Genomic DNA, 9,151 nt, shown 5'->3' on the forward strand with positions numbered 1-9,151 from the left:
CCAGGAGTCATATATCTGCAAAGATGTATCTGCCAGGATCTCAGCAAACCTCTCCTACAGCAGCATATCTACCACTTCCATGTCCTACTATTTGACCTCTGACAGTTCTGATTCTGAGAGCGAGGGGACTCTAGATGATTGGCAGAAAAATGTCCTGAATCCATCGATGATTATGGATGACAAGATTTCAGTCCATGTTGAGGCAGATGTGGAAATTGGATGAATGAAAACATTGTCCTTCATGGTAACAGTAAGTGACTCCAATTCCAAGAATCAAGTAAGAAGATTATTTCATTGGCATGAGTCTTCAATAGGTCAACGGGCTTTCCCCGATATTAGTGATGACTGTGAACATTTTCCTTGTTTCTTGTCTATAAATAATAATAATATCTTTATGTTCCCACTGTCCCTAATAACTTTCACATTATAATTGATGATGAATGGACTACTCTATTTAAATAGGGTGCCATGGTGCACTAGCAATTTCCGTAATACGCCATTCTAAAACACCTAATTTTACAAAGGTGTGTTACGTAAATAGCAACGCACACCATGGCGCTGTACGTAGATAGTGGGCCAGTTGTCAAGTTGGCGCTTTCATCTTCTGTATTTGGCACATTGAACATGAGACATGAATACTCCTTTCTATACGCTGGGGAATAGTTGGGGATGAGGGTGACACTTGCCAGGACATTTGGATACAGGTTTAGGGCAACAGACTGAATCTTCCGCCTCAGGTGAAGGAAGGTCTAGCTGCGCCTCTACTATAGATGTATTTGTTATTAAGTAATGGGATAATACAAGGACCAACAAGATGTTATCACATTTACCCAGGTAATGAGTTTTCATTCCATTATAGGAGATGAGGAAGAGCTCCACCCTGTCCGTATAGGTTTAAAGTGACAAAATATTCACGCTTTTATCTTCAATGCATTGATCGGGGTTCTTGTAGTCTTTCCTTCATTCTGCCCCAGGAGGACATAAAAGATAGGGGTGAGATTTATCATGGATTCTGCTAGTGAAATGTGAATTTTCTATCATCCTGTACTTGAAATTTGAATAATTCAGCGTTTAGTGATGTTGAAAATGAATTAACAGTTGTAATAAAAATGATCATGATCTACGTGCCCTCACACTCATCCAACTTTCTCAACTCAGCAGACGAGGGTTTCATGTTAACTTCACTTTGTTATGTAAAATAGTATTTCTTGATTATTTGATTCATGTTTAAGCTACACATATGATGTCAACGCACTTAATTGAATTATGTATTTAAAAAATTGTAAGTTTTAAAAAAAAAAATGTAAAAGTACACTTAATTTTAAAGCTTACATTCATTTTTAAAATTGTTTGTTAGTTTAAGCACGCCAATAAACAAAGACCAGACCTTCTCCATGTTACTCTTCTGTACATCAAAAATATCTTACAAGAATGTTTTAGTTTTGAATTTTAGTAAAATTTTGTTTTCTGGTCGCTCATTCTGTAGAAAGTGTCATCCGGAAAGAGATAGCAGTTAGTGCGGGATAGGTTCCAGAAGAAGGTAGCCCAGATGGAAGGAGCGGGTCCTCTCCCAGCTGCAGAACCATTTTTTCAGGAGCTGCTGTTCTTTATGCCTAGCATGAAGCCCCGCCCGTAAGTCTTTTGTGTTGTTAATTGTATTTTCCATTGACTATTGCTTTTAATATGTCATTTTTTTTTTGTAGGTAAAACATTATTAACGCCTTTTATAGTGCAACGTAGCCCGGCCCCAAACTTAGAGATGTTGTGAATTTAAAATGAATGGCAGAATCGTGGAATAGACTGAAGCGGCACTACAAGTGTGCCCCCGTCTAACAGTATGGAGCAGTGAGGAATGAAGGGGAAGCAGCACTTGCACCAGCACTATGGCCCCTAAAATACAGCTAATTGACAGGGATTCAGGGAGTCGAACACCCACCAATCAGATAAAGATTGCCTATCCTGAGGATAGTCCATCATTTCTTTTCTCAGGATAATCCCTTCAAACAGGATCAGGAATATTATCCAGTAAACACAACACCTTTTTTTTTTTTGTGTTTTGATTAAAACTTTTGAAACACTAATTTAATACTGGATTTATGATGTTTAAATAAATAGATAGTTTGACCTTTTTGAAAAGAAATGGCCAATACTACAGTCCTGGCTAAAAGTTTTGAGACTGACACAAATTTTGCTTTTCACAAAGTTTGCTTCGGTGTTTTTAGGTCTTTTAGTCGGATGAGTCTATGGTAACTGCAGTACAATTATACGCATTTTATAAGTTTTTAACCCCTTAGTGACCAACAATACGCCTTTTCACGTTCGTCACTAAGGGGCCTTAGGCTAGTCTGACGCCTTTTCAAGTTAGCCTAGTCTAAGTCCTGCACGGGTCTCCCGTGCAGGCTGGAGCCGTGGCTCAGCTGTCTGATGACAGCTGAGCTCCTGCTCCAATGCCCGCGATCGACGTTTACTTTGATTGCTGCCGTTTAACCCATTAAATGCCGCCGTCAAAAGCGACCGCGGCATTTAACTTGTTTACAGAGGGAATGAGCTCCCTCTGTCACCCATCGGCGGCCCGCAAATGCAATCGCGGGTCTCCGATGGGTTGTCATGGCAGCCGGGGGCTTGATAAAAGCCCCCAGGTCTGCCAGGACATATGCCTATTAGGACGCGCCGGAGGCACGTCCTAATAAATTGCCTGTCAGATTTACACTGACAGACAATAATGCTCTGGTATACGAAGTATACCAAAGCATTATAGCAGCGATCTGAAGATCGCACAGTAAAGTCCCCTAGAGGGACTAGTGAAATAAATAATAAAAATGTGAAATAAAGATTAATAAAAATGACAGTAAAAAATAAATAAAACCATTTTTTTCCATAAAAAGTCGTTTTATTTAGTAAAAGTGTAAAAAATAAATAAAAGTACACATATGTGGTATCGCCGCGACCAATGACTCCATTAATAAAGTTAATATGTAATTTAAACCGCAAGGTGAACACCGTAAAAAAAAAACGCAAAAAACAATGGCGAAATTGCCATTTTTTTCCATTGCTCCCCAAAAAAGTCATAATAAAAATAAATCAATAAGTCCCATGCACCCCAAAACAGTACCAATCAAAACTACGTATCGTCCCGCAGAAAACAAGCCTAAAAAATCACTACATTGATGGAAAAATAAAAACGTTATGGCTCTTGGAAAGCGACGATGCAAAAACAAATAATTTTAGTTCAAAAGTGGTTTTATTGTGCAAAAGTCGTAAAACATAAAAAACCTCTACATATGTGGTATCGCCGTAATCGTACCGACCCATAGAATAAAGGTAGCATGTTATTTACGCCGCACAGTGAACGGCGTCAATTTAAAAACGCATAGAACAATTTTTTTTATAATCCCCCCAAAAAAAGTTAATAAAAAAGTTAATAAAAACATTATATGTACCCTAAAATAGTGCTATTAAAAAGTACAACTAATCCCGCAAAAAAACAAGTCCTCATACAGCTATGTAGACGAAAAAATTAAGAAGTTATAGCTTTTTGAATGCGACTATAGAAAAACGAATAAAATAGCTAGGTCATTAGGGCCTAAAATGGGCTGGTCACTAAGGGGTTAAGCTTTTATTGACAACTACATCAAGTTTATGCAAAGATTCAATATTTACAGCGCTGACACTTCTTTTTCAAGACTTGTGAAATTCGCCATGGCATGCTGGATATCCACTTCCGGGGAAATCAACACTGATGACAACCCACTGTTGCCCATTCACAATTTCAGTGTTTTTGCTTGTCCGCCCGCTTTTTGAGGATTGACCAAAGGTTCTCAATGGGATTGAGATTTGGGAAGTTTACTGGCCATGGACCCAAAATTTAAATGTTCACCTAGCCACTTAGTTATCACTTTTGCCTTGTGAAATGGTGCTCCATTATGCTGGAAAAAGCATTGCTCATCACCAAATTTCTCCTGGATCGTATGGAGAAGTTGCTCTTGGATAATGTTTAGATACCATTCTTTATTCATATAGGGAATTTGAAGAAAATAACGGGTGACGGCGCTCCTCCGAGATCTGTGTCGTTCTGTGTCAAGGCCGGCTGCCACCCACTGCGTTCCCTTGGAGGAATGATCCTCCTTGCAGGAATCAAATTAGTAAGAAGGGTAGAAGGAAAAATTGCAGTATTTACGGTATCAGCGCCAGGCAGGTAAGAAATAATGATAATGACAGATGATTTTTTCTTTAGAGGAAATTTGTTCTTTATTCAGTGGACGACGCGTTTTTGGACCGTACCGGTCCCTTCATCAGGTTTGTTGTACATGTTTGCACGTGTATAGTGCTAGGTTATAAAATAGAAAAGACCTTTCCATTTGTCATCATCATTATTTCATACCTGCCTGGCGCAGATACTGTAAATATTGCCATTTTTCCCTTCTTACTAATTCTTTATTCAACTAGGTGTTCTTAGGCAAAATTGTGAGTGAGCCCACTCCACTGAATGAAAACCAACTTCACAAATGAATGGTCTCAGAATGCTTTACTGTTGGCATGACACAGGACTCATGGTAGCGCTCACAGTTTCTTCTCTGGACAATCATTCTTCCAGATGTCTCCAACAGTCTGAAGGGGGCCTCACCAGAGAAAATAACTTTACCCCAATCCTCTGCAGTCCAATCCTTCTACTTCCTGCAGAATGTCAGTCTGTCCTTGATGTTTTTCTTGGAGAGAAGTGGCTTCTTTGCTGTCCTTCTTGACATCAGGCCAGCCTCCAAAAACCTTTGCCTCACTGTGCTTGCAGATGCACGGACTCCTGCCTGCTGCCATTCCGGAGCAATCATTGCACTGGTGTTGAACCAATCCCATAGCTGAATCCTCTTAAGAAGACGGTCCTGACACTTGCTGGACTTTTTGGGCACCCTTCTTCACAGCAATTACATCTCTCTCCTTGAAGGTCTTGATGATCCTATAAATAGTTGATTTAGGGGCAATCTTACAATGTCGTTGCCGGTAAAGCCCTTTTGATGCAAAGCAGTGATGACTGCTGGTGTTTCCTTGCAGGTAACCTTGCATGGTCTGCAATAGTCCACAATAGCCTGCAGCTGTGTGCAATAGTGATCTATGTCAAGCTTTTCATCTCAGTGATTGGATGCTACAGACGACGGAATACAAAGTAAAACCTGGCTAAAAATCTCTGACAAATCCTGGATAAATGTGAATTGAATCATCACGAAGTTAATACATGCATTAAATTCCTTAGCTACCTAAAGTGTGCAACAGCTTGCAATGGCCAGCAGTGAATCTCATTGTGTTTCTGTGACATATCCTTTCTGGGGACAGAAGTTTTGGTTTCACTTGTATACGTGATATACAGGATATAGGGAGTGGAGAATTTCTGAAATGTTTTAATTATTACATACTCTATATGTGTTCCAGATGATTGAACGTTTGGTAAAAAGAATGTGGTAAACGACAAGAGAAGAGGAAAGGCCTTGATCCACGAAAAATGGCTCCAAAAACTAATTTAAAAAATCAACAACAAAAAAGAAGAGAATCCACCAAGGGACTAAAAGTTCTACAAAAATCACCGAACAAAAGTGTAAGGCTTAACTATTCTATAGAGGACAAGTCACATTTTAACATCTTGACAATGAATATTGAGGCGATAGCAAGGGCAGTGACAGAGCAGTTGATGCCTCTTATAATAGAGACACTGGATAAGGCTGTAACACAGTTATTAAAAACAGTGGGAGAGGACATTCGGAAGCATACTGACCGGAAAGACCAATTTAAAGATAGAGTTTCTGCAATGGAGGGCAGAGCTTCATGGCTCGGTTTCAGAGCTGAAAAAAGAGAATGGAACATTGAGAGATAAACTCTTAGATTTAGAAAATCGTTAAAAATAATTAATAATAAAATAGAAATGTTGAAAGCAAAGAAAATAAATGAAGAGTGGATCGAGGGGATAGATAGCTCCTTTCGATCGAGTTATGAGTATAAATACTACAAGTATGGCAACTAGGTAGGGAAAATGCTGTCTAATTTATCTAATGAGGGAGGTAGAAAAAATAACATTACTGTAATTATGGATTAAAAAGGAGTTATTCAGACAACCCAGGACAAGGCAATGAAGTGTTTTATGATTTTTTATAAATCATTATAAGGAAACCCCATAGAAAACCAGCAACGGGCAGATTCCTTCCTCTAATATTTTCTTAAATCAGATAACAGCTGAAAAGCTTGACATTCTAAATGCAAGTGTTACCAAGGAAGAGGTTGAAAGAGTAATTAAACATGCTGCTAATGGAAAATCGCCAGGCCCAGACAGGTTCTGCAATACATTTTATAAAGTCACAATAACAGAACTATTAGACACACTGACTTTTCTTAAAAATGTTATTATATCTATAGGGATTTATATGATTGAAATTTATGTATGGAATTTTGCTTTTTATATGCGATTCCTTTTTTATAAACGGTATGTAAGTACATGTAACGGTCACCATCATCTGGACATCTAGATCAATGTTCCCTGTAACCAGGGTTATGAGTCACAATACTTACTGCAGATCTAACACTCCCGTATCATGAATGACATCACTTACCACCAGGATCTGGGTACATGGACCACTACATCACCAGCATCTGCACATCTAGATCAATGTTCCCTGTAACCAGGGTTATGTGTCACAATACTTACTGCAGATCCAACACTCCCGTATCATGCTGATATCACTTACCACCAGGATCTGGGTACATGGACCACTACACCACCAGCATCTGGACATCTACATCAATGTTCCCTGTAACCAGGGTTATGTGTCACAATAATTACTGCAGATCTAACACTCCCATATCATGCTGACATCACTTACCACGAGGATCTGTGTACATGGACCACTACATCATCAGCATCTGGACATCTAGATCAATGTTCCCTGTAACCAGGGTTATAAGTCACAATACTTACTGCAGATCTAACACTCCTGTATCATGCTGACATCACTTACCACCAGGATCTGTGTACATGGACCACTACACCACCAGCATCTGGACATCTAGATCAATGTTCCCTGTAACCAGGGTTATGAGCCACAATACTTACTACAGATCACACTCCTGTATCATGTTGACATCACTTACCACCAGGATCTGGGTACATGGACCACTACACCACCAGCATCTGGACATCTAGATCAATGTTCCCTGTAACCAGGGTTATGAGCCACAATACTTACTACAGATCACACTCCTGTATCATGTTGACATCACTTACCACCAGGATCTGGGTACATGGACCACTACATCACCAGCATCTGGACATCTAGATCAATGTTCCCTGTAACCAAGGCTATGAGTCACAAAAATTACTGCAGATCTGACACTCCCGTATCATGCTGATAGCACTTACCACCCGGATCTGGGTACATGGACCACTACACCACCAGCATCTGGACATCTAGATCAATGTTCCCTGTAACCAGGGTTATGAGCCACAATACTTACTGCAGATCTAACACTCTCGTATCATGCTGACATCACTTACCACCAGGATCTGGGTACATGGACCACTACATCATCAGCATCTGGACATCTAGATCAATGTTCCCTGTAACCAGGGTTATGAGCCACAATACTTACTACAGATCACACTCCTGTATCATGTTGACATCACTTACCACCAGGATCTGGGTACATGGACCACTACATCACCAGCATCTGGACATCTAGATCAATGTTCCCTGTAACCAAGGCTATGAGTCACAAAAATTACTGCAGATCTGACACTCCCGTATCATGCTGATAGCACTTACCACCCGGATCTGGGTACATGGACCACTACACCACCAGCATCTGGACATCTAGATCAATGTTCCCTGTAACCAGGGTTATGAGCCACAATACTTACTGCAGATATAATACTGCCGTATCATGCTGACATCACTTACCACCAGGATCTGGGTACATGGACCACTACATCACCAGCATCTGGACATCTAGATCAATGTTCCCTGTAACCAGGGTTATGAGTCACACTACTTACTGCAGATCTAACACTCCAGTATCATGCTAATATCACTTACCACCAGGATCTGGGTATATGGACCACTACACCACCAGCATCTGGACATCTAGATCAACGTTCCCTGTAACCAGGGTTATGAGTCACAATACTTACTGCAGATCTAACACTCCTGTATCATGCTAATATCACTTACCACCAGGATCTGGGTACATGGACCACTACATCTCCAGAATCTGGACATCTAGATCAATGTTCCCTGTAACCAGGGTTATGAGTCACAATAATTACTGCAGATCTGACACTCCCATATCATGCTGACATCACTTACCACCAGGATCTGGGTACATGGACCCCTACAAAACCAGCATCTGGACATCTAGATCAATGTTCCCTGTAACCAGGGGCATGAGTCACAATACTTACTGCAGATCAAACAGTGCCGTATCATGCTGACATCACTTAGCACCAGGATCTGGGTACATGGACCACTACATCACCAGCTTCTGGACATCTAGATCAATGTTCCCTGTAACCAGGGTTATGAGTCACAATACTTACTGCAGATCTAACACTCCCATATCATGCTGACATCATTTACCACCAGGATCTGGGTACATCTACCACTACATCATCAGCATCTGGACATCTAGATCAATGTTCCCTGTAACCAGGGTTATGAGCCACAATAATTACTACAGATCACACTCCTGTATCATGTTGACATCACTTACCACCAGGATCTGGGTACATGGACCACTACATCACCAGCATCTGGACATCTAGATCAATGTTCCCTGTAACCAGGGTTATGAGCCACAATACTTACTGCAGATCTAACACTCCCGTATCATGCTGACATCACTTACCACCAGGATCTGGGTACATGGACCACTACATCACCAGCATCTGGACATCTAGATCAATGTTCCCTGTAACCAGGGTTAGGAGTCACAATACTTACTGCAGATCTAACACTCCCGTATCATGCTGACATCACTTACCACCAGGATCTGGGTACATGGACCACTACACCACCAGCATGTGGACATCTAGATCAAAGTTCACTGTAACCAGGGTTATGAGGCACAATGCTTACTGCAGATCTAACACTTCCATATAATGCTGACATCACTTACCACC

The sequence above is a fragment of the Rhinoderma darwinii genome, chromosome 1 (assembly GCF_050947455.1).
Source record: "Rhinoderma darwinii isolate aRhiDar2 chromosome 1, aRhiDar2.hap1, whole genome shotgun sequence".
Taxonomy (NCBI): domain Eukaryota; kingdom Metazoa; phylum Chordata; class Amphibia; order Anura; family Rhinodermatidae; genus Rhinoderma; species Rhinoderma darwinii.